This window comes from Canis aureus, chromosome 10 (genome assembly GCF_053574225.1).
Source record: "Canis aureus isolate CA01 chromosome 10, VMU_Caureus_v.1.0, whole genome shotgun sequence".
Classification (NCBI taxonomy): domain Eukaryota; kingdom Metazoa; phylum Chordata; class Mammalia; order Carnivora; family Canidae; genus Canis; species Canis aureus.
Genome location: NC_135620.1, coordinates 22,162,680 through 22,189,658, shown reverse-complemented (window position 1 = coordinate 22,189,658; position 26,979 = coordinate 22,162,680). Strand labels below are relative to the sequence as shown.

Sequence of the window (26,979 nt, the reverse complement as noted above, 5' to 3'; positions counted from 1 at the left end):
TTTAATCCCAAGAACATTGGCCATTTAGATTGTTTCCAAGTGAGTGACACTAGGAGTAAATGCTATAATAAACAAACCTGCATTTTTTTCTTTCTTAGTGGAGTAGGTTTGCAAATCCCTGATTGTTTTCTTGGGTTCAAGACAAAGCATCCCTGCCCAGCAGGAGTGTCGTGGGTCTCATGGCATCAAGAAGCAGCCTGACCAGGGCGCAATCCTGGAGACCCGGGATTGAATCCCGTGTCGGGCTCCCGGTGCATGGAGCCTGCTTCTCCCTCTGCCTGTGTCTCTGCCTCTCTCTCTCTCTCTGTGTGACTATCATAAATAAATAAATAATTAAAAAAAAAAAAAAAAAAAAGAAGCAGCCTGAGGCTGAGGGCAGTGGAAGGGCAGAGCTGTGCCTTGTACCAAGGAGCCAGAGTTCACTCAGATGCCAGAGGCTGATTTTATCCTCAGATACACCCTGGTCCTGAGTTTTCCTCCCTTGAGGCCTAAACAATAGGAAAACAGTAGGCCCTTTTCTTAAACCCAGTGAAATCCAAAGGGATTCCCCACCTGAGCCAGGAAGAGGGTGTCTCCCTCTGACAGGAGCAAAAAGAGCACTCCCTTCTTCCTTTGAAATCCCCTTGAGGAAGCTGCCTCTTCCATCCCTCCTTGGGGAAAATATCCAAGTGGTGAGGCATTCAGCCTTTTTCAGGGCAGGGCTACCAGGGAGGGTTTGGGCACAGAGGGTTCTACAGAAATGGCAGCTCCTCTCCTATCTCTGATCCAGCCATGCTCCTGCATCCCTGAATTCCCCAGAAGGCTGGTAGGGGCAGTCTGTGCCCCAAATGAGAGGAGTGTCCTGGGGAGTAGTGAGTTCTGGGGTGAGGTGGGAAAAGCACAAGCCCAGGAGGCCAGAATCACAGCACATTCTGGCACATTCCAGTCTCATTTTGGGCAAGTGACTTCACCTATGGAACACAAGCTCTAGAAGCAGGACACTTGGATCTGTTTTGCATAGTTATATCTGCAACATTTAGCATGTGGTAGATGCTCAATAAATACTGTGCTCCATTATCTTTTCTAACCCTCAATTTGCTTATCTGTAAAATGGGGATGATAAAACCAATATCATAGGTTCATTGTGAGGACTAAATAAAACATGGGTAAAATATTTAACATAATGTCTGGTGTTCAACAAACACCACTTCAAAGCCCTAGAAAGTTGCTTTCATGCCCCACACCCCATGGCATGGACAGGATGCTCTGCAATTTCCTCTTATTAGATAGAATTAGTTTGCCTCCACTCTGCTCATTATTTGCAACCCAAACAAGCCTCTGGTCTGGCACATATCACACAGTGTGTATGGTTGTCTAATTCCCTTGTTAGGTTTCAAGGCAGTTTAAGGACAAGAATTTTCTTTCTGTATCCTCTGTGTCGCTGAACAATACTATGAAGTAACCAAGGTCATTGTCACCATTCTACAGAAAAGAAAACTGAGGTTCAGAAAGGTTAGGTGCTTTGCCCTGGTCACATAGCAAGGGAGTGGCAGAGCAAGATCTAAATCTGCTTCTGATTTCTGGGTCCCCACTCTCTTTTAGAGGAATCTTTGGCAAATGGGATTGGGGAGGTGGCAGTGGGTGAAGAGGAAGCAAGTCAGTTTCAACATCTCTGAGGGAAAAGACAGGCAGGACTCCAAGTAAAAGGAGGTCCTTAGGAAGTCAGCAGGGCACTGACTGTCACCTGAGCCCTGTCTCATCTTCCTGTGGATAATCATGTATACAGTAGCTGTAATCCCCAGAGACCTATGATTTGACTGGTCTCGGGCAGGCTGATGCAAATAAAGAAGTCCCTAGGCTCCCTTTATCAATGTGGAGCCCAGCCAGCAAGGGGACTTGGGTTTCCTCAGGTCAGAGTTGGTGATGGCCCCAGCAATAGCGGGAGTGGTTGTTGGGCACCTGCTCAGAACTGGCCTATCCCCAGGTATGGGACAGGTAGAGCTTCCCACCAGATCAAAAGCATCTTGATTTACTTATCTCTGTGACCCCAGGATCCTGCTGAATGGTGACAGCCTCCAACCTCCAGCACTGGGGAGTGAGGAAGAGGAGGAAGCTAGACCTAGACCAGGGATGTGAAGGGAAAAGAGACCAGAAAGAAGGTTTTTTAAGGATTTTATTTATTTATTTATTTGAAAGAGAGAGAAACAGAGAATGATAATGCATGCATGAGGTGGGGGTGGGGCAGAGGGAGAGAGAGAAGCAGGCTCCCCGAAGAGCCAGGAGCCCAATGTAGGGCTCAATCTCAGGAGCCTGAGATCATGACCTGTCGCTTCACCCAGTGGGCCACCCAGGCACCCCTAAGAAGAAGGGTTTTTAATGACCAGGAATGCCCTCTGTGTCCCTCCTCCCTATTAAATTATGTGTTTCTGGAGGGCAGGTTGGTGGCTGATTCATCTGTGTCTCTACCACACCCAGTAGATTTCTTTGCAGAGAGTTGGTACTCATTGTAGCTTATTGGAGGTATAACTGGAAGCCAGTATCCAGGATGCCATCTGCTTTTCATACCTGGGTCATCCAGGAAAAGGCCTGTCCTGATGGTCTGATGTCTTGACCAAGACAATCCCAGGGAGGGGCAGAGACTGTTAACCTGAGGCATTCAGAGTTGACCTCTGTCCCCAAGCTCCACCCAAGTGACTATCTCTCCCTTCCTTAGCCAAAGAGAGCCCTTTTGGGGTAAATCTCCAGGATCCAGGTGATAGAAATGGACTGGGTATGTGGTGTAACACCTTTGTCCTTGGGAACCTAAGAGGGCTCTGGGCCACGAGAAAGAAAAGTCTAGAGCAATTATCTCTTTATTGAGAGAGTAAAACTGCTGCTTTTGCCTGAACGGTCAGATCAGTAGATTCTTTTTGCACCTGCCATCCCCACAACATGCACGTACCGCACAGCTACAAATAATCTTGATGTTGCATATTTAAAACGACGCCTTTTTACATCCAGATGGCCAAGAGGCACATGAAAAGATGCTTAATGTCATTCATCATCAGGGAAATGCAAATCAAAACTACAATGAGATATCACCTGACACCTGTCAGAATGGCTAAAATAAAAAACACGAGAAACAAGTGTTGGCGAGGATGTGGGGAAAAAGGAACCCTTGTGCTCTGTTGGTGAGAATGCAAACTGGTACAGCCACTATGGTTCTTCAAAAAGTTGAAAATAGAACTATAGCACAATCCAGTAATCACACTAGTGAGTATTTACCCCCAAAATACAAAAACACTAATTTGAAGGAATATATGCACCCTACATTTATAGCAGCATTATTGATAATAATTGAATGACAGAAGTAGCCCAAGTGTCCATGGATAGATGGATGGAAAAAGGAGATGTGATATGAATATCATTCAGCCATAAAAAAATGAAATCTGCCATTTGTAACATCATGGATAGAGCTAGAGAGTATAACACTAAGTGAAATAAGTTAGAGAAAGACAAATACCACAATTTCACTCATAGGTGGAATTTAAAAAACAAAACAAATGAGCAAAGGAAAAAACAAAAAGAGAGAAACAAACCAAGAAACAGACTCTTAGCTCTAGAGAACAAATTGAGGGTCACCAGAGGGGAAGTTGGGGGGGGGGCATGGATAGGTGAAATAGGTAAAGAGGATGAAGAGTACACTTATCATCATGAGCACTGAGCAATGTACAGAATTGCTGAATCACTATGTTGTATACCTGAAACTGATACAACACTGTATGTTAACTATACTGGAATTAAATTAAAAAAATAAAATTGAAAATAAACTGATGCCTAAAATGCTTGTGTGCCCATCAGCATGAGTGGAGTCCTCCTCTGCAGATGTGCTGTGTGCAGAGCTTGTCTCTACAAGGCCAAATGCAGTATGCATTTCTCACCTGCATACCTGGACAGCTTTAAGCTTCAGGCTGAGTGGGGATATCCCAGAGAACAGCCATTACTCATGTCCTTCCATGTGGCCTTAAGTTAAATCTATAGAATTATGTCTAAATTCCTCAGACAGCCTTCAGGTCACGGGCCAGGACACCTGTCCACACCCCCCTCCCATCTTGCCGTTGGCTTACCTCACACTGTGGCTCAGGTGAGATGCAATTGGCTGGACTAGCTGTGTTTTCACAAGGCCTCCAGGCAATTCTGACGTGCACTAACTAGTACTCAGAAACTACGTGGTTATGAGGCTCCCTTGCTGAGCCTGGGCTGCCCTTCTCAGGCCTCTTCTGCCTCACTATCCCTCTCAGGAAGCCCTCCTCGTCCCCTGAGCACCTGTGAGCATCCCTTCCCAGAACACACAGCTCCTCCTCCATTCCACTCCCCATTCTGGTACAAAGGCTTCCTTTCTGCTCCTCTTCACAGCACATAGGTTCTCCTTCATTTTATGGGTGAACTGTGAGCATTTGTTAACTGCCTCCCAGATGGATTCCACTCTAATGCACACATGAATGTGACTCTGAAGGCACCTTCAGGAGTGAGGGCCTCACTTTGCTCCCTGTCAACAAAAATCAACTGAGGGCCTGCCAGCTGTGGCAGGAATTGAGCAACTGTGCCAGGCACTGGGGCTGGTTCAGTGATGAAAGGTGTGGTCCCATCCTTCAGGAGCACAGAATCACACAATATGCACTTTGTTTGTATCTAGCTTCTTTTGCTCAACATGTCTGTGAGATTCACCTATGTTGTTCTGTGTCATCACAGTATGCTTTTTAAAAAATTGCTGTGGGGGATCCTTGGGTGGCTCAGCAGTTTGGCACTTGCCTTTGGCCCGGGGCGTGATCCTAGAGTCCCGAGATCAAGTCCCACATCGGGCTCCCTGCATGGAGCCTGCTTCTCCTCTGTCTGTATCTCTGCCTCTCTCTCTCTCTCTCTCTCTCTCTGTGTCTCTCATGAATAAATAAAAAAATATCATTGCTGTGGTGTATTCCACTGCACAGATATGACACAATTCACCTATCCATTCTATTACTAATGGACATTTGTCTGTTTCCAGTTTGGGATTTCTATGAATAAAAACACTACCAACATTGGTGGACATGTGAACTCACTCTTCTTGAGTATACACCAGAAGTGGAATTGATGGCTATGAAATGGGCATAATCTTAGGTTTAGTAGGTACTGCTGAACATTTTTCCAAGGTTATTATACCACTTGGCACTTCTGCCAGCAGTGTGTGAGGGTTTGGCAGCTTTGGCATTATCGATTTTTTAAGTCTTAGTCCTTTGGGTATGTGTACAGTAAGTTTCAATTCGTTTATTGGCTAACAGGTACCCACTTTTTCTTTTTTTTATGATAGACAGAGAGAGAGAGAGAGAGAGAGAGAGAAGCAGACACAGGAGGAGGGAGAAGCAGGCTCCATGCCGGGAGCCTGATGTGGGACTCGAACCCGGGACTCCAGGATCGCGTCCTGGGCCAAAGGCAGGAGCTAAACCGCTGAGCCACCCAGGGATCCCCAGGTACCCACTTTTAAAAAAGATTTTATTTATTTATTCATGAGAGACACAGAGAGAGAGGCAGAGACATAGGCAGAGGGAGAAGCAGGCTCCATGCAGGGAGCTTGATCTGGGACTCGATCCCCGGACTCTGAGATCATAACCTGAGCCGAAGGCAGACGCTCAACCACGGAACCACCCAGATGACCTTAGATATCCACTTTTAAGATGTTGCCAATCAAGACTTTTACCTGTTTTGGGGTGCCTGGGTGGCTCAGTTGGTTGAGCGGCTGACTCTTGGTTTCAGCTCAGGTCATGATCTCAGGGGTAGTGAGATGGAGCCCCATGGTCCAGCTACTCAGCAGGGAGTCTGCACTAGATTCTCTCCCTCTGACCCTCCCCAACTCCTGTGTGCATGCATGCGCTCGCTCTCCTTCTCTGTCTCTCAAATAAATAAATAAATAAATAAATAAATAAATCTTTAAAAAAAGGACTTTTGCCTATTTTGTCTTTTTTCTTATTGACCTGCAGGAGTTCTTTGTACATTCTAAATATAAATCCTCTGTCGAGTACATTACTGAAAATATCAGTCTGTGACTTACCTTTTCACTCCTTTCAGTGGTAACTTGCGATGAAGAGATGTTCATGAAAGGTCAATTTATCTATATTTTCATCTGTGACTAGTATTTTTTTGGTAGCCTATTTAAGAGATCTTTATTTTAATATTAAGAAATCCAGTGGACACAGAAATAATGACAAAAATCACCAATACTAGTAAACAGAAAGAAGTAATGGATAAAGTCTGACAGTGAGTGTGGGAAAAGCACTGGCTCTGCTCACGAGGGTGTGCCTGCTTGAGTGTGATGTGCAAAGCCTGGGCTTTGTTCTGGAGTGGGGTGGAGGTGAAAGGGGAGTCTCTGATCAGTTCAATGAACGTGTGCTGGTATCCAGGTTGGATGGGGTGCTGTGCCGGGTGCTGAGGATGGCTCTGTGGGGACAGGGAGACCCTGAATGACTGACTCAGGAGAAGGACTGCCTCTTTTCATTTGTGTTAAACTGGGTTCAGCCCCCCAAACTCTGCAGGCTCCCCCTAATCCAGGCCCTGCTCCTCCTCTTCTGTGCCAGAGCCTGCAAAGACAAAAGTGTTGACACTTGTCCAGCTGGCTCAAGAAGGGGAAATTCTCCCTCCCTGAGTCACCACAGGCAGAAGGCGCTTCACATAACAAGCACGGGACTACAAATGATCACTATGCTTGTTTCACTATGCTGCATCACTTCCAAAATCCCCGATGATGCTTTCGAATGAAGTCTGGGTCCAAAAACTTTCCCCATGTTTCCCCCAGTTTGAATAGAACAATACCCAGGGAATCACAAGCTGACTTGTGAAATTGACTTCCCCAAAGAAAAGAAAACAGATATGTAGTCCAGAGTGGTCAAGCCCCCACTTCTTTTGCCAGGGGGAGGGGTAAGGGGTGGGAGTAGAAGGCTAGTGGCTCCTGTCACCTTGCCAAGAGGACCCCAACCCAACAGATGGACATAAGCCTCCTTCTGTCTCCTCCAGCAGAAAGCCAGCTCTAGAGTCCCTGGGACATCTTTCTCCCCATCCAGCTTAATGGAGATGTACTGCACATGGCCTTGAGAGCTCAGAGATATGGTGCACAAGTCCCCAACATCATTAGCTGACGGAAGCATACCTTCTCTCTAGGGCAGGGCAGTGACCACAGCTGGGTGACAGACATCCATTTCTAACATGTTCACATTAGTAGCTTTGGGGAAAACCACAAGTGATCTCAGGTCCCTCACTTGCGCCTGTTCCCCGGCCCCTCCCCACCACCCATTTACCATCCTCTCACAGAATTCAAGAGCTCCAGGGCAGGGTCAGTAGAAGGATCCTTGAAACTCACAACGGTATGTAAAATTCTGGATGTTCGTCCATCTATTTCCTTTGATTCTGGAAGGGGTGTGTGACCTCAAAAAGGCTTAGAACCACTGAACCAGGACCTCTTTAAGTAGAATGCATCAGTTCGATAAAGTTAATTTGCATTAATGAGTTATGCATCTTCAGCTAAGTGCACTTCCAAAATAACACCTGGGGAAGAATTCTTAACTGAAAATAGATTTCTAATGGCAAATATGAGGTCCAGTTGAAATTTGAACGGGGGTGGGGGGAGGATGACAATGAAGCAGGAGGACCTTCTTGTTTCCTTTAAGCCACTACCACTAGTGCACAAAACCAGTTTAAAAAAAAACAAAAAAAAACAAAAAAAAAAAACAGTTTTTCTCTCTAGAAACTTTTCAGAGGCTATGGGGAAGGGGGAGTGGAGAGTAAGAGAACAGGAGTTGGTGACTAGGATGTGCCCAAAGACACAAGCATTTCTCAGATGGATCCCAGCCCCTCAGGTCTCAGAGGCTGCCAAAACCTTAACAAAGAAGAGAAGATTCCCACCCTGACTTGGGGGCCCAGGAACCCTGCTTCTGTCATCATACCAGATCTCAAATGGGCAGAAAGTGTCTGGAGCACGCATCTCCCCCCTGCAGGGACCACGTCCCCAGAAGCCCTATGTCTGCCACATCCTGGGCCCCCATGCTCCACTGGTGACAAGACACAGCTGCTCTTACAAGGAACAATCTGAAGAGCCAGCTCTTGCTCCTCTGGTCTTTCACTGAGCTTTCAGACTTAGCCAGGGCCTGCCCCCACTGCAGTCAGGAGGAAGTGATTCTGTAAGGTATCCCAGGGACTCCCAGGGCTGGCTCAGACAGCAGACTGTTAAATAAGTGGGATTTTTTCCAGTGTTTTCAGAAACTGTTGTTTAAAAAAACATATATAACCATCCAAACTATTTACGTAACCCTTGGGAAGTCTCCACAGATATGGCTTCCAATTTGTAATCATGGCCAGGACTTAAAAAATCAAGTAGAGGGACAGTCACAATTGGAGAGGCTGTCACGTTAAAGTTCTGTGCTTTTGTAAGCCAGTTCAATATTTTATTCTACTTTGAGAAGTTTCTTTTCATGCACTTTCCCCCTTTTCTGGTTTTCTTTTCTTTCATTGTCTGCTGCTGTGCACCAAACACTCCTAACAGTTTCTGGGAACATCAGAACTGTCACCCGGGAGACCAGAATCAGCCCAGAACTCAGGTTTGTAGGGGTGTTTAGAAAGACTATGCTGGAATGCATTTAAAAGTCTAGGAATATTCTATTCTCATTGATATTCCATGCTTACCAGGCTCAATACAGCTCTCTTCTCCCCTCTCCAGACACTTGCAGAGTCTACTCTGTGTCTGGGTTGTCCTCCCTGGAGGTAGGCATCAGATTTCTTGGTTCAACTCTCAGGGGTTCAGCTCTCTGGATCCATGCTGACCTAATCCATAGGGTCCCTAAACCGCAGATTCTGATTACACAAAGCTCATGGGAGGGATGATGATCTGGGCTTCTTTCTAGAATCACCCTGGTGTCTCCACTACTCAGTGCCCATCATCCAACTAGAATCTGGCTTTCATAGGAAAACATCCTTTTTTCTTTTTCTTTTTTTTAATTAGAAAGACTATTCTTCTTCGGATTAAAGAAGTGGTTTGGATCATGGACTTTACTGGTAAAAAAAAAAAATTTGATGAGAACTATGCCTTCACCAAATGTACTATTTGATACCACTTGAGGGGAGAGGGTGGATTCAACAAGCTCTGAAGATAAGCCTGTGAACACAGAGATAAGAACCTTGGGCTTACAACGGGCTTCCTAACACCACAAAGCTCTAAGAATTCATAACCACTGCAAATCAACACCAACAGCCAAGACCTCAGGCTAGAGCCTCTTTGCTGATACTTGCACTGAACACACTACTAGAGAAGGCAGAGGCACATGGCTCTCACTCTAAGAAAACCCTAGGGTGTCCTCTGAGGACCCCACAGTTTGGAGAAGCTGAGGAGAGAATAGAGGGTGTGGCCACCCCAGCCCCAGCCTCCTTTAGCGAAGGGATAGTGGCTAAGGGACATCTAAAGGAGGGTAGTGAGTCTGGGCCAGGAGTTCTTTCTCTTCTCTCTGCCCACCCTCATCCCTACCAAGCTCTGATGTCGGCCCAACTGTGGCCGCTCCAGAGATCTTCAGCCATTTCCCACAAGTCCCCTCCCATTGGAGTTCTTTAATTGGTGGATGTGGGAAAGAGAAAGAGGAAAAATATTTCCATCCCTCCCAATCCCATCACTCCACAAAAACCCAATCAAAAAATAATTATTCATCTGACTGGGAGATCTCATCCCAGGTCTTAATAATTGTTCTTCTTATGCCCATAAGGAGAATGAGTGGTGAAGAAATGCAAAATCCCAACTCCTAAAGATGTGGTTGAAAAAGGGAAGCCCCCCAAAAGTTCCCATCTGCTGACCAGAGGCAATAAAATGATGACTTAAAAAAATTTGGGGTCTTTCCAAATCATGGCAGAATGTATGAACAGAGGAAGATGTGCTCTAGTTTTGAAACTCTGACCTGGTACCAAGATAGGTGATGCCCAATGACAGTACACACCCTCTCCCCAAGACCTTCTGCCCACCTTCCCTGTCCATGTGAGGCCCAAGCAATTCAACATTTATTGACCACTGACTGTGTGCTTTCAACCCTTCCAGGAGGTGGAGCTCCACAGCCTCTAGGTGCCATGAGAGGGGCAGGTGAACAACTCAGCCAACATTTGCTGTGCTGTGTTTTGAGGTTCGAGGGGACAAGATTCTGAGAAAAGATTAGCTAAGAACACTCCAAGTCTATGAACCTACAAATAGCACCATAGATGCAAGGAACAATTAATTTTGCATGGTGGGATCAGGGAAGGTGACCCAGAGAGGTGACATTTAAGTTGGGCTTTGAAAACACATGAGGATTTTGATGGGAATAACTGGGGAGGAGTGGCACACCAGGCAGAAAGAACTGGGTGAGCAAAGGTCAGGGTTACAGACAGTTGGTTGTGGGGGGTATGGCAGGGAGTCAGGCCAGTGGTGCCAGAGCATGGGGTCTTGGAGCAAGAGGTAAAAGGCAGGCTGTGGTTCATGACAGGCATGGACAAGAGCCATTGAGAAAAGCTGCTACACAGAGTGACAGCTTGCAACTTCAGGATCTGCCAAACCATTCAGGTCAAGGTCACTTTCTCTCCTGGGAAACCTCTAGCTAATGGCAGATGATGGCAGGGTGTTAGAGCCTGTCTGTTTCTACCCAGAGTGACTGCTTTCATGGGAAATCTTTGCGGTGGAGCCCCCAACTGGGCTGGCAGAGACAATCTCCACGTTGCATCACAGTCGGAGGATCTTAGACCTCTACTGCAGTTTGTCTGCCTACTTCTGCCCCCTTCTCTTTATCTTTCACAAGTGGTACCCCCATAAGTCCCCTGCACTCCAGATTCCATCTGGGTGTGTGCCTCTGAGAGGACCGAACTGGTTGGTCTCTGGATGAATGCCCAGTGTCCGGGCTCTGTCTTACTGGCAAGGAGGAGCCATCGGGATTTCTTCAACAGGGGAAGGTGCGGTCAGATCTGAGTGTCACAAAAGTAATCCAGCAACAGAGTGAGGAGCCAACCACTGGGGCAGAGGTGGAGTGGTATGGTGTAAGGACCATTTAAACGGATGCTGCATTTATTGGTACCAGGTTTTGGCAGCCTGTGTAATTTACTATGTACGCTTTCACTCAACAGTCTCAATCTTAGAAATCTGATAGGAACCTTGGCACAAATGCATAAAAGTGTAAGGATGAGGATGTTTATAGCGGCCTCACATATAGTTACAGGACATTGGAAACTCCATGTTCATTATAGGAGGGAAGAGGAAATAATGGTGTATCCATGCAGTGAACAATCCCAAAGAGCCTTTGAAACTAGGCAGTAGGTCCCTCTGTACTATCTTAGAAAGAGGTACACAGTATATTGCTATTTTTATTTTTATTTTTATATTGCTATTTTTAAAAGGCCAGCTGCTGAACAAATATATAGCATGATGGAATTTTCATGAACAACATTGTGCACATGTGTGCCTTTTGTTTGTTTTATAAGTAAATCCAGAAAGAGATACTTCCACTGTTATTAGAGGTTACTCCTTGAGGTAATAGGGATTTTGCTTTTTACTCTATGCATTTTTAAAAATTGAAGTAGAGTTGACAAACAACATTACATTAGTTTCAGGTACACAACACAATAGCTCAGTAACTCTCCATGTTATGCTACATTCACCGTAAGTGTAGTTACCATCTGTCATTATACAAGGCTATATTTTGTGTTTTTATAAAGTAGCAGTAAGAGAGAGTTTCTAGCTTTTATTTTTTATTGTGTTTGGGGATTTTCTGTATTTCCTGATTTTTTAGATGATGCCCATGTTTCATTTCTCTTATCAGAAAACAAAATTTTAGTTAAAAAAGCTCCACGTCTACTTAGAAAAAGCTTTTTAAAAATTCTTCATATTGCCTTTCAAGAGAACAAATAATTTTTAAAAATGAGATATTCAGGAAATCTGTCAATGGCCTGGTCTGGGTAAATAGGAATTTAAAATGAGCTGGAATAAAGCTGAACACAGGATGGTGAAGACAGAAGTCCCCAAAGAAGCTCAAAGTCTATCTTTTGGTCGCAGGCAGGAAACCTATAGGAGTGAGTGGGGAAAAGCACAGGAGTGAGCATATGTGCTGAGTGCACTGACTTTCAGGAGGCTCAGGCCAGGACAGGTAGTGTATCCGAGAGGTGACACTGGCTCCTGTCTGTCCTACAGCTCAGGAGACTATTTGGGTTTAGAAACTCATGACCTACAAGAGATTCAAAGCTCACCAAAGGCACTCACCAATGGATAAAATGTTAAGTATAAACAGTGAATCATAAAAAAAAGGAAAATATTTGTGGATATTTACCTGATCTGAATGGAGAAGGGCTTCAAATATGCGAGCAAATCACATTTTAAAACTCTAGAAAATTTAACATTAAAAAAACCTATGCTTTAAGAATAAAACTCATCTACAACATCAAAAAGCAAGCAAAAATGGGGAGAATAATAATTACATTTACAGAGAAAATATCCTTCCTATGTAAAGAACACTGATCAGTAATGAAAAAAAAGATGCTCCAGAAGAAAAACAGAACATTTTGTATTAGTTAGAATTTAGTTCAGTTACGTATAACAGAAAAGAACACTGGCTTAAACAAAGATGGGAGTGTATTTCTTTCTCTCTCTCTCTCTCTCTCTCTCTCACACACACACATACACACACACCCAGAGGTATCAGTCCAGGGCTGGTATGGTGGCTGCAGGAGTCATTAGGGACCTATTCTTCTTCTAACTCATTCTGCCCCATCCCTACGGCACACTTCTCACAGTCCATGTTAGTTGCTTGAGCCCTAGTCATTGTGCTCTCATTTATTTTTTTTTAAAGATTTTATTTATTTATTAGTGACAAAGATTTTATTTATTTATTAGTGACATACACACAGAGAGAGGCAGAAACATAGGCAGAGGGAGAAGCAGGCTCCATGCAGGTAGCCCGATATGGGACTCGATTCCAGGACCCTGGGATCATGCCCTGAGCCGAAGGCAGTTCAACCACTGGACCACCCAGGTATCCCCATTGTGCTCTTATTTAAGAAAGCAGGCTGGAGAAAGGGAGATGGAGTAGAAGACACACCCCTCTCCTTTTTGGGTGACTTCCTAGAAGTCTCATATGATATTTTCACTTATATCTCACTAGCCAGAACTTAGTAACATGGCTATACCTAGCCACAAGGAAGCCCAGAACACTATTTTTTAGTTGGCTGGCAAAGGGCTCAGCTAAAAACAAAACTGGGTTTGTTATGAAGAAAGAAGGGGAGAATGGATATTGGAAAGCAATTGGCATGTTCTAGCATACATGTGAAGAGAATTAACAAAATAAATACAAATGTAAAGGATTTTTAAAGAGCCAAACTTACAATAATCAAATAAATGTAAAGTAGCCATCTTATGGTTTTGTCCAGCTATGATCTTGAAGGACTGGCCAGATGAGCCACTGAGGGGACAGCCAGGAAGTGATGTCCTTATAACAACCTCCATACAGCTGCCCATGGAGAGAGTTTCAGGGTAAAAGCCCTCCCACCTACTGAATGGTGCCTGGCCCTTCTCCCCAGTCTCCCTCCATCCCAAGTGATGTCAGATTCTGTAAATGCTAGGGAGTGGAAAAAATTCTTCACCCAGGGATTCTCTAACTAAGCTATGGCTACAATTAAATTTTAGGTGTTTTTGAAAGTTCCTTAAAAAGTAATATCCTCATGCAAACTGAATCAGCAGTTTCAGAACTAAAAAAAACCTCTGCCCTGTGCTTGGGGTGTTACAAACTAAGCGTGAAAACTGACCACTAAAATAAAAACCAGTATTGGGGAGAATTAAGCAACCCCGAGTTAACTCTTTTGGTAAATTCAGAACTATACTTCCAGCCCCACAGGATTGTAATGTCAATGCTGCCATCCCTCAGAACACACAGAAGACGTGGCCAGTGTGAAGCCTAAAGGCTTCTGAAGTTCTTAAGCCTATTTTTAATCATTACTATGCCTTTCTCCATTGCAGACTGTCCTTCTCACTATTTACCAGAAAACCTGCCTTTAGCACTTCTAATTTTTGCTTGTTTTAAATGGTTGTGGACTGGGAAACAAGATAAAATAATAAGCAGATATTTAGTGGCGTCTGGGGAGATGGTCTCCGGTGCATGGGAAGCAATGGGGATGTAATGACTAAATGTACACATCCTTAGTTGCATGTATCAGGAACACCTGCATTTGAGTCTTAGTTCTACCCTTTACTCTGTATGCCCTTGGACAAATTATTAAACTTCTCTGAGCCTCACCTTCCTTGTCTTGCAATGGGGTGAATACAAAGTTTATTATACTGTCAAGGTCCTAAAGGAAACAGATGGCCTACTCAGCCTAGAAAGGTTTAAGGAAACCAACAAGAGATAGGGGAGCACTTTCAGGTTAGCAACAGTGTGGAGCTGTTACCACCTCCAGCCTGAAAGCGTGGAGGAAGGGAGGAAGGAGGGGAAGAGGTAAGGGAGTCCAGAGGCCATCAGAATGGGTGTCTGGTAGGAGCTGTGGGCTCCCATGGATGATGCAGTTGTATAGTAATGACCTGATGTGGATCCAGGGGAATAAATTCTTGACCTATTTTTCCTATATCAACTCATCTCCTGCCACTGCTCCCCATCAGCCAAAGCCTAAAGCCAGAGACAAGGTATATGGTGATGCATCGCATACAGGTCAGCCTCCCAGTGCACAGAGCAGGGGGAGTGAGTGCAGAGCAGATCTGATGGGGCAAATGGAAGAGGTTTGGGGAACATTAAACAAAACAGAGAATGTGATGAGCTTAGCACAGTGCTTGAACATATAGTAAGTCCACAAATCCTCAATAAATACTGATTAATTTTGGACTTTGGCCTCTCTCCCTCTCTCCTTGTGCCTACCTTTTTAACTTACTGCTTACTTCCTGGTTTTCAATAGGTTGAATGTACTCCCAGGAATCAAGTGTGATTATCTATATCGGAGAGTTTTGAGGGAGTAATAAGTGTAAAGAAGATTACCAGGGGCTCTGGGGGTTAGAAACAAGAGAGGAAAACAAAAGGGAAGACAGGAGGAAAGGAGGAAAGAAAGCTGTATGTTCCCTATCAGGCTGGAATAAACACAGCATTATCTACTTTATGATCATATTATGCATTTATTGGGATGTGATAACAGTCTTCGCAATTTTACAGCCTACTGAGACTCGCCAGAAAGCCTAGTGAGACTTGCAAAGATCTTCCTGCCCTAAACGCAAAACTCTGTTCCTACTTCTAGATCAACAGATTTTATCTTGGTGCTCCCTTCCCTCCAAAAAACCAAGCAGTCAAATGTGTTCATATGGATGTGCAAATACTTGCCCGCTCCCATCTGGGTGCCTGGTTCAGGTGATTCTTCAATTCTGAATTGGAAAATGGCTGCAGGGGGAGCTGGTCCTCCCATGGGATGGCTCCTGGTAGGAAGGGAGGCCCAGAGAGTGGTCTGAGCTCCTGAACCTCAGCCGTCCTTTCTTTAAGCCGTTGCCCACCACCACTCACTTGGCCCCCTCAGAACTTCACAAGGTACTCTCAGATGTGTGGTAAGGGCTCCGGGCTGTTCTTCTCACATCTGCTTACCTTCCCCTCCTAGCCCTCACATGGGCCTCTCTCTCTGCCTGGAACAGATGAGCTCAACGTCACTCCCAGACCCCTCAAGTGTCACCTCCTCCAGGGAGCCTCATATAGAGTGTCTCCTTCCCTTAAGGCCCACAGGGATTGAGAAGCCCCTCCTTGGTTCTCTAACCCACAGCACTTCCCACACTATCTTGGTTCCCTGTCCTACCTCTCACAACAGACTCAACAGCCTTGAGAAGAGACGCTGATATGTCCACCTTGCTTTCACCATGTCCAGCAGAATGCCTGGCACGCATTAACAGTTTCCTGAATGAATGTTTAGGGCACAATTCAGAAGATAAGAAATTTACAAATCACAAAGCATTAAGTTAGGTCAGCTATATGTTCTAGAACAGCCTTCCTTTCCTGCTGTCACTCTGGCTTTCCTGTCCCAACAGCAATCAGGACAGGTAGTCTTGTGGACTGCTCACCTCCTTTGTCCTTCTCTTCTTTTTTCGGTATTCTCTTACATGCCACTTCCTCAGAGGCCATCCTTGGCCACCCTATCCAAAGGAGTCTCTTGGTCACTTGATTATACATTAGTGTATTTTAATTTGCTACACACTACTTATTTTCTCTGTGAAAATTTTATTTATGTATTATTTCCTATCTTCACCACTAGACTGTAAGCTCCATTTGAGCAGGGATGGTTGTTCATGGCTTTATGCTCAGCATCTAGCACACTGTGAGCCACACAGCAAAGTGTTCATTAAATATTTGTTAAATGAATGCAAGCTACTATTGGGATGCCTGGGTGGCTCAGTGGTTGAGCATCTGCTTTTGGCTCAGGGAGTGATCCTGGGGTCCTGGGATCAAGTGCCGCATCAAGTCTGCTTCTCCCTCTGCCTATGCCTCTGCCTCTCTCTTTCTGTGTCTCTCATGAATAAATAAATAAAATCTAAAAAAAAAGAATGCAAACTACTGTTACTGTATTCTGATTTAATTTGATGTACATCCTCCATCTATGCTGTTGGGTTAGATGCTCCAGAGAAACTTAGACAGGCCTACCTCATGGCACTGGAAGGTGGAAGGGGGACCTCAGGTCCCTTCACAGGCCAAGGTGGGGTATACTGCCTGCCTATAGCTTCCTTCTGGCCAGATGCTGAGGAATCTGGGCCCAGAGCCTGCAGGCCCCTCATCCTAGAAATGCTCCTCCAGCTTTCTGTGAGAGCAGCTCCAGCTGCCCGCTTCCCAGACGGACAGAGGAATGTGTCCAGGGTGCCTAGCTGGCCTGGCACCCAGCAGGAAGCAGGCACAGTGGCTTCTGACAGACGTCTTCCTTCCCTGCTAGAACCGCCCCAAGAATGCACATAACTGCCTGGCTGGGTGCAGAAACTGGCCCTGCTTCATGCTGGCAGGGCAGTGTGGCTCTTTGGCTCTGCTGTGGAACAGGGCTAGCCTTGAGAAGCTTTCCTTGCTCCTGCTCCTCCCATTCCTGCAGACATCCCTCTGCCAGCTCAGGGGAGGGCCAGGCCTAGAGTCTCTCACCTGCCCCTGGCCCTTCCTTGAAGCCCTCTGGTTTACTGGAAATCATAAACTGTTAGAGACAGCCTTTATCACACCCTCAACAGTGCACTCTTAATATTTAACGCCAGAGGCTGAGACAACCAGGGGCGCTGGCCTCCCGGTTACTCCCAGTGAGTGATATTTGCACCTGGTAATTGAGGTCAGATTTGCTTCTCTTAAGTCACATGATTTGCCTCAAGGCAGGAAGGTGTCAGAGCCACTTGTTGCAAAGGGACCAGGAGGTGATTACAGAAGCTGCAAAGGCTGTCCTTCTCAGGGAGCCCAACCTGGGAGTTCAGAGCTGAGCTGGCAGCTGGTAAATGATCATGTGGGGCCTAAACCCCAACATTTCACCAAGAGCAAACTTAGGGCATCTGCTGAATGGAGCCACTTTGAATCCTCTCTGGAATTGGGTGGGGTATTAATTAGTTAATTAACTAAAAAACTAATTAGGCATGTTGAATAGGCCACCTGGAAGATTGGTCACGTAAGGGTCTCCAAATCACAGTACAGGTCCCATCTATTCAGACACCTAACCTCGCTCCAGGCTTCTCTTGACCTCAGGTATTTATCTCCTGGTTGTCATGGAAGCTGCTCAGATAAACAGCAACACAGCCAGCCTGACTCCTTGGTAAGCCTCAGATCCTTCTGAGAACAGTGGAGCTCCCTGGTGGCTACTGGCAGCCCTGCCCCCTGGGCTGGAGGCAGCTCTAGACCAACTCACATATGTGGCTGTTTTCACATAGTCTTCTGAGGCACACAGGGGTGCCTAATGCTCATTGTATGAAGGCACCTCCAGGGGGCATGTTAGTTCTCAGGCTTCAAAGTCCCTAAATAACCCCTCAGTGGCTGCTGTGGTTGGAGCAGATCCACCCCCACCCATCACACCAGTCACCCCAGGGACTGCAGGCCAGGCCGGATACAGCCACTCAGCTCCTCAAGTCACCCAGTTGGCCCCCAGGCCACTTCTTCACTCCCAGAGCCCAGCAAATAGACCTGGGAGGAAGGAGCCAGCTGAGGTCTGGTGACTCAGGTGGAAGGAAGGTGGGGACACTGTCTGGTTACACTGGTGCTGAATGCTCCATTCCACAATCACAGAGGCAGAAAGGCCTCACCGTCCACATGCCTGTGGAACATCATCAGGCTGTCTGCCTGTCCACCCCAGGACTGAGCACACTCTCAGAGTAAGTCCCTAACTACTCTGGACGATGGATGGATGGGCCTGAAACAGACACTGCAAGGGAAATGAGGAAGAAGCCACTGTTGCTACAGACTCCTAAATGGCTACCAAAGGAGGATCGGCAGTGTCCTCAGAAAAGCATCCAAGGTAGGGCAGATGTTCCCTCTGGGGCAGCTCAGGCCAGAAAGGGGGCTGGGGGACAGGCCAGAGCAAGACCTGATCTCTCAAGGCCACCAAAGTCAACCACCGCCCTGTTGGGGAGGCAAGGCAGGGCTCTGGAATCAGCCTGTGAAGCTGGGGTCTGCTGTGTCATGGCAGATGCACAGGCTCCCTGAGGCTGAGCCACACGGGAAAGCGGTTTCCACCCATATACTAGTGGGGCCCAGTGATGTGTTTAATAATAATGACAGGAATGAGGGCCACCCCAGGCCTAGCATGTGCCACGTTCACACAGGTTACTTTATTTGTTTCACACTGCATTCCTGTGAGGTAGGTATTCTCATTTTACAGATGGAGAAACTGAGAGCCAAGGAGGCTAAATAACTTTCCAAGCATGCCCACCCAGCCCCACACACGAAGAAGCAGAGCTGGGATTCAAATCCACGCCTGACCGACTGTGGCCTTCTCCACTTTGCTAGACCATTTGAAGCAAAATTCCAAGCACTATCCATTTCCTGGGGAAACCCATCTGGGCAGTCCATCATTGTCCTTCACCAGGAGCAAGGGCCACCACTGTGTACCTAAGACTAGTGGGAACAGTCCTCTGGCGACAGAGTGAGTGGGGCAGCTGTATGCCAAGGGTGTCTGCCACCCTGGCCCCGAATGGCAAAAGTAGTGTTTCTTTTTCCAAAGGGTTTTAAGGAGATTCCTCCTGTACCCAATTCCTAGGCTGAAGCCTAAAAGTCCTCCCACCATAGTAACGACTGGCTCTGCTCAGGGATGGAGAATTCTCGAGTACTCACCTGCTATGTGCGTGCCTGTCCCAGTGCCCACCCCAGGCCAGGTGTGGTCTCTGTGAAGCCCCAGGGGGCTTCTGTAGGATCTGGCCAGCAAGCAGGCAAGGCGGAAGCAGGAGAGCACTGGAAGCACACAGCCTCGAGATCCCTATACTTCTCAGAAAACAAAGAGAGAGGCTTCCTGTCCACTAGTATCACAGGTGCCCCTTGCTGAGGGGCTCCCAATGCCCAGGATCGAGAGTCCTGAGTGCTGATCCCCTACAAAATCCCCTACAGAAGCCAGAACCATCTACCAGGGGATTAGACTCAGAAAGAACTGTCCATGTGTACTAACATTTCCTTCTAGAGACTAGAATGAATCCTGGGGAGAGAGAGCACTGGCCACTGACCCCATGAGCCCTGGCTCCTATTTCCAGCTTTGCCTCTAACTCTCCACATGACTATCAGGCAAGTCACTTACCCTCCCTGATCTAAGGCTTTCTTTTCTTTTATATGGGAATAATTATATATAATCATCATTGTAATTACCATTCACTGAAGTTTTACTCTGAGCGAGGCCCTGTGCTAGAAACATTGTCACATTTACCCTCATAGTGCCCTCAGAGGTAGCTATTTTCCTTTCCATTTGTAGATGAGGAAACTGTGGAGGAACAGGGAAGTTAAGGAGCATGCTCACAGACCATGGTTAATAAAGCTGAACCTGGGTCTCCGTACCATGTCCACTATGACATACAGAATTACTTTATAAAGATCAAGGACAGGGGCGTCTGGGTGGCTCAGTCGGTTAAGCGTCTGCCTTCGGCTCGGGTCATGATCCCAGGATCCTGGGTTGGAGCCCTGAATTGGGCTCCCTGCTCAGTGGGGAATCTGCTTCTTTCTCTTCCTCTGCTCCTCTTCCTGCTTGTGCTCTCTCTCAAATAAATAAATAAAATCTTAAAAAAAATAAAGATCAAGGACAGATACAAAAGTGTTTTGAAAGAAAAAGAAAAAAAAAAGGAAGGGGCAGAGGTTGCATAATACAAATATAACTCACAAACCCTTGGACATGATTTAAGGGATAGTCCTAATCCCTTTAAGAACATTCTGTGGAATCCTGTCTACAGAATCAGAGACTGCCAAGAAGGGAGAGACCCTTAAGTCATTTTCTTCCTCCCTCCCTCCCTTTGGATAGGAATGCTATGACTCGCCAAATTCTACAGGTGAGACCAGAAGGGTCAAGCAAGGGTGATCCAGGACCTTGGGTTGTTCTGTTCATTGTCACAAGTTCACCTGGTACGTTGTAGGTGCTTAACTATTTGCAGAATACTCTAGGAAGGGTCAAGGGAAGGAATGACTAGAAAACTTCAGGACAAACCAAATCCTCATGTTCTCCTGCCTGCCCTGAAGGAGCAGGGCGGTAACAAGAGTCAACGTGTGCTGGGGCTGCAGCTGTGCTGTCACCCCGCCCGGATCACTATCAGCCCTGCGGCTCCCACTTTGGAGGAAAAGACTTGCCCGGGGACCTGTAGCTCCAAAATTCCCTGCAAGGTCTCTGCCGCCCTGGGAACGTGCCTGGACTATTGCTGCGCCGACCAAGGGGGCCTGGCTGAGTGCCGGCCCCTGCTTTCCCAGGGCCTCAGACAGGCTGGGAAGTGACTTACCCAAAGTCCCCTTTCTTCCCCTAACCGGTTCAGCCCAGGGAGTGACGCTGACAAACAAATGCAGTCACGTATAGCCTCACAGGGTGACATGGGGTGGAACTGGCTGGAAGACTCAGAGCAGTGCACACCTATATGTATTCTGGGGTCTGGTGGATCCAAGCTCCACTGGCTACGTGACCTTGGAGAATTATTTGAAAAGAAAATATTTGAAAAGCACTGGTTTTCTCAGGTGTAAAATGGAAATAAAAATCTCTATTTGAAACAGTAGTAAGCTCGTGTTCCTGTTCAAAAGTCTTTACTTCCTATTCTTTTTTTTTTTTTAAGATTTTTTTTTTTAAGTCAGCTCTATACCTCAACATGGGGCTCAAACTCACAACCCTGAGATTAAGAGTCCCATGCTCTACCAACTGAGCCAGCCAGGTGCTTTATTTCCTATTCTTTTTTTTTTCTTTATTATTTTATGTATTTATTGGAGAGAGAGCAAGTAAAGCGAGAGAGCACGAGTGATGGGGAGCGGCACAGGCAGAGGGAGAAGCAGACTCCCTGATGAGCAAGGAGTCCAATGCAGGGCTCCATCCCAGGACTCTGGGATCATGACCTGAGCCCAAGGCAGACACTTAACTGACTGAACCACCCAGGCACCCAGGGAACAAAGTTTTGACTCTCAAATCACAAGGTGGGATCCTTGAGGGTGACTGTCTCTTCTCTTACTATGTGTCTCCCATCAGGCATTAAATAATAAATAACAAATTCCTGCTGACTCACCTGAGTCAGAAATTCAGTTAAAACGCTCCCTAGTACTCCCTCATGTCCCAAGGGAAGAAAAATAAAGATAAAGAAGTAAGTTAAATTGGAGGCAAACTCAAATCACTCCTATTTCTGCATGCTTGGTCAGTTTGAAAAGAAAAAAAAAAATGATCTCTAACTCAAACCCAGATGTGAGAAGCAGAGGAACTCCCTAAAAAAAAAAAAAAAAAAAGCATAGAATAAATCACAAGGACTAACCTCGTTTAAAGATTTCAGGAAGGAAAACACAGTTAAACTGAAAACTGTTAAGTGATGTGAAACACACACACATACACACACATACATACACACAACAAACAGCCCGGAAATGTTTTTAGTACTGCACCTATCAGAGTCCCTTGGGGGCTTGATCTGTCCTTCAACATATTCTTCCTAACACCTGCTTTTACTAAAAACCAGCAGCCCAACACCAGAGCTCTGTGAGTCAGAAGCAGAGTGAAACTAGACCCCACAGGTACTCAGCTGCGAAGCACGTCACCCAGATACCAAGCAAGAGCCACACTAAGCATGACCTGTCAGTGCCCTGTGGCCATGGGGTGGGCCACAGGGAAGCTATAAGAACAGATGTGTGGCCCACATCATCCCAGATTTTCCTCCTGCCTTCTTCCTCTCTCGGCCGCTGCCTCCACCTCACCCACCCAGCTGCCAAATGTACCCGGAAAAAAAGTCCCTCTGCCACCTGCCACCCAACTAATTCCACATCATTTCAAGTGAGACCTCAGGACCAACACAAATATCTTTCTTGTTCTTTTTTAAAATAAGAATAGCAAAACATTAGAACTTGAAGACTCAAGTGATACAGAGAAGAATTATATCTAAATACCTTTTGGGTGTAACCTTGTGTTATACAGTTAATCACTCTAAATGCAAATCTATGTCTATGCAAAGAAACTGTCCCTTAAAATTACAAGCAACGTCAACATGATTCTTGTCCTCTCTCAAATTTTTAGAAGCTGGACTTGCTCCTCACAGTTTTACAGAGTCACAGAACCCAATGAGGCCCATGCAATGCACTCCAAAATATTCACAGCATTGTTCACAATCGCCCAAACTGCAAACAACCCCAAATGTCCACCAAATGATGCATGAATAAACAAAAGTGGTATAACCATACAATGGAATATTTGGCAATGAAAATGAATGGAGTACTGACACATGCTGTGACATGGATGAGCCTTGAAAACATCGTGCGAAATGGAAGAAGCCAGACACAGAAGACCATAGGTGTTGTGGCGCTATTTCTATAATGACCAGTATAGGAAACCTACAAGAGGCAGAAAGCAGGTGAGTGGTTGGGGGGGGGGGGGGGGGCCTGGGGGAAAAAGGCAGAGTAGAGGTGGGGGACAATCCAGGGGTACAGAGTTTCTTTTAGAGTAGGAAAATGTTCTAAAATTGACTCTGGTGATGGACATACACTCTGTAAATACACTAAAGCCATTCAATCATATATTTTAAATGGATAAATTGTATGGTATGAGAACGATAGCCTAATGAAGTTTTTTTTTTTTTTTTTTTTTTTTTAAAGACAAGGGAAAAAGTCTCTCACATAAGTTAGTGACTGTTGCTTTTGCAAGTGACTGTTGTGTAAATCTATCAGTCTGAAACATCCACAATGAATGTGTCCTTGAGGCTATTTGTCCTGAGTGGCTGGAGAGGAAGTACCCCAAAGTAGTGCTCAAGAAGATACCCCCCACAGGCAAAGGACAGCTTTTCTTTAACTGGCCCGTTTTAACTGTAGCATTTTAAAATGGTCAGATATGGGCAGGCACTTAAGAGTGACCTGGTTTATAAAATAACTGATTGTGACAACATTTAAGATTTTGGTTGCACCAGTCATCAGAGCTAAGCTGAGACAGAGTCCTGCTTGGGGCGCTCAGGGTTGTCAGCATGTGGATCCTCAGATGGGCACAGAAGACTTTTCACACTTGGACACTTTTCAAACTTTACCAATTTATGGAGGTCACAGGTCCTCCAAATGAACCACAAAACTACCTCACGTCAAGTGGTACACGGAATGGTGCACATAAGGATTCACATAAGGCAAATAGCAACAAAGGCAAATTTTACTCGTGTACCAACAATTCAGGTTAAAAGAAGTAAGAAAGAAAAATAGGATTATGTGAAGTTAAAATGCTAAATTCAGAGAGAGAGGTTGTTTAGGGACTATAATTTTGTTTTCCATTAGTTTTACTTTGTTCCTTTTTCAGGTCTACAAGAACAAATATGATTCATCTTCTACCCTGAGGTGGCCAGCCTCATTTTCTGATAAGAGGCAAGAGTTCCAGAGATCTTGGGCTGCCATCCTGCCTTGCTACATCTGAGCTCTGGACATAATTTAACCTCTGAGCCTTGGTTCCACATTTATAACAAAGGAGTAATATCCCTATTTGACCAGGTTTTTGTGGGGGCTGAAGGAGGTGGAAACCGCACAGCATAGTATCTGACACACAAAAGCTCGGGGCAAAGCTGGCATAGGGTAGGGCAAAGAACTACGACATCAAGCTCCCTACAAAAAGAGACTGGGGACACTGAAGGAGGATGTCATAGAGATTGCAAGTAGTAAGGAAGAAACATCATCGCAGGAAGTAGGTGCTGAAAATCAGGGAGGGACGGAGGAGAGGTTCTCTCCTAGACCTCTCATTACAATGACAACAAGGGGTGCATTGCCTTTAGCTTTACAGACAGCAAGTACCTTACTCCCAAATATGACACTTAGAATTATCGTCTCTTGAGGACAAATGGGGTCGAAAGAGAATGTAAACAGTCCTCACACACATGCTCACACTGCAGACTGTAGAAGGGAATCCATTTTCTTGCTTCTCTGCGGTTCTGCCTCAGGACTACTGGCAGCGCAGAGACGTCCAGGGCGTGCTGCCATCTGCAGGCAAAACAAGAAAAAGCACAACGTTATGGACTAAATCATCCACCTTAATCGCCTCCCCCACCCTCCCTGGGCCTGTCTTCAGGCAGCTGGAACAGCTGGGTGTATCCAGGTGCAGGGAGAACCCACTCAGTTCTGCATTTGTGATTCCACCACAGAGTTGTGATAGACATAGTAAAAATTCTAAACTATTAAGGACTCAAACATCTCTTAACAGCAACACCAAGCAAACTCACACAGGGCTCGCCATGTGCCAGATACTGCTCTAAATGATTTACATTTATTAATTCATTTAATCTTCACAAAAAATTGAACATTTTAAAGGTCTCTGCTGATTTGCCTGATTACTGAGTTAGCATGAATAATTAAAATGAAGAACATGGTAATAGCTAATTTCCAAGAGGGATCAGATACGAAGCTCTGTGAGAGGTTCTAAGCATCCTGCATATCTTGCATCTCCCATTTATCAAGTTCCTGTTATGGACCAGACACTGCTCTAGGACCTGGCATGAACCCAAAAGACAAAGTCTCTGCTCTGGTGGGCTTCCATTCTGGTGGAGGGAGGCAACAAGAGAAGAGGCAATAAATGCTGTGCAGAAGTAGCAGCAGGGTAAAGGGGACAAAGGGTGATAACAATGCTGTTAATATTCATTCACTTATTCATGTATCCCCACATACTTACTATACATAAGCCAGCCACTGTGCTGGGATGCAACAGTGGCCAAAAACCAGACATGCGCCCAGCCCGTATGCGATACTTACTCACATAGGAGAAGCATGTATTATTAATCAAATGATCAGTTAAATAAATGCAAAGGTATAACAACCTCAGTTGACATACTCGTGACAAACTCGTGACAGCAGAGTGACACAGGTACTATGAGCATCCTACAGAGACCTGACCTTGTCTGGAGCCTCAGGAAGGCCTGGAATGAAGTTAGGAGAGGAGAAACATCCTTGGTAAAAAGCATACCATGCACAAAGGCTAGATCACAGACAGCAAGCCAGAGGCTGAGTAGATAGAGAGGAGGCAGAGGGAGGTGCAGAAGGGATGTGAGGAACCCTGCACAGAAGCCCCGGAGAGGCCCTCATCCTCGGAGGACTGGCGTACCACATGAGAATTTTAGGCAGATGAATAATCTGGCTGGATGTGTGTGTTTTTAAAAGGCTACACTATGTGATAGGCTGAATAATGGCCCTACCAAAGATGCTGATGTCTGAATCCTTGGAAGTTGCTAATGTGTTCCCTAACATGGCAAGAGGCACATGGCAGAATGTGATTAAATTAAGGATCTAGAGATGGGAAGATTATCCTGGTGGGTGCAATGTAATCATAAGTGTCCTTACAAGAGGGAAGCAGAGAGACTTGACTATAGATGAGGAGCATCAGAGCAGTGCAGTGTGAGAAAGATTTGTTGGTTTTAAAGACAGAAGAAGCGGCCATGAGCCAAGGAATGCAGGAAGCCTCAAGAAACTGGAAGGGACAGCAAAATGAGTTTCATCCAGAGCTTCCAGTAGGCACACAGCCTTGCTGAAACTTTAGTTTTAGGATTTTGACCTTCAGAACTGTAAAATAATAAATTTGTATTGTTTCAGTCAAGCCACTCATTTTGTGGTAATTTGTTACAGCAGCAATAAGGAGACTAACACACACTGGCTTCCGTGAAAAAACAGGCAAGAGGTAAGGGGAGGTAGGTACCAGAAGGAAGTCACTGTGTTATCCAGGCAAGAGATGTGACTGCCTGAATCACAGCAGTAGTGGCAATAGGGGTGGAGAGGAGTTGAAGGACCCCAGGAGGGGTGGAGAAGTTGGCCAGTCAAGGGTCTTACTACAACCTAGCAGATGTTATTGGAATGCCACAACAGGCTTCTGTTAGGTTCAGGACCTAGCTAGCTGGCCCTGGGCAGAGCCCAGCTCCTTTGTAGAAGGAGAAAGCTTACACCAGAGCTGTAAGACCACTCTCCAAAAAAGATAGTATTTATTTATTTATTTATTTATTTATTTATTTATTTATTTTTTTTTTTAAAGATAGCATTTAGTCACTCAACAGAGACCTACCAACTCCATTCCCACAAAGGAATTCAGGTTTCCAGGAACAAGCTCTAAGAAGTAACATCTTGAGAATTCTACGATGCAAATGGTAGCAATTGTTTCTGCCAAGCATTAGGCCTTGCAGCAAACATTTTTTTTCTTCTCAATAGAGATTCTGTAATTCTAGAAAGGAGAAATCCAAATTTAAATATATGCACCCCCAACCCAGGTGATGCGGAACCATGATTATATCTAACATACAGAAATTTCACGGCCATGTAGAATAATACAGAAATTATAGTATGAGAATAAATAAGAACCTAGGAGAACCCCTTTCAGCATCTACTTCTAATATTT

General features: G+C 45.5%; 1 long non-coding RNA gene across 21 annotated transcripts in view; it reads right to left on the bottom strand.

The window, feature by feature from the left end:
• Positions 1-26,979, bottom strand: part of LOC144322075 (uncharacterized) — a 135,853-nt gene that overhangs the window by 98,634 nt on the left and 10,240 nt on the right. For 8 of the 21 annotated variants that reach the window (XR_013387643.1, XR_013387642.1, XR_013387632.1 and 5 more), the window contains exon 2: positions 24,485-24,587. This is a non-coding gene — a long non-coding RNA (uncharacterized LOC144322075). Of the gene's footprint in view, positions 1-24,401; positions 24,588-26,649; positions 26,806-26,979 lie in introns of all 21 variants that reach the window. The other 13 variants (XR_013387649.1, XR_013387648.1, XR_013387638.1 and 10 more) reach the window with 4 other exon arrangements.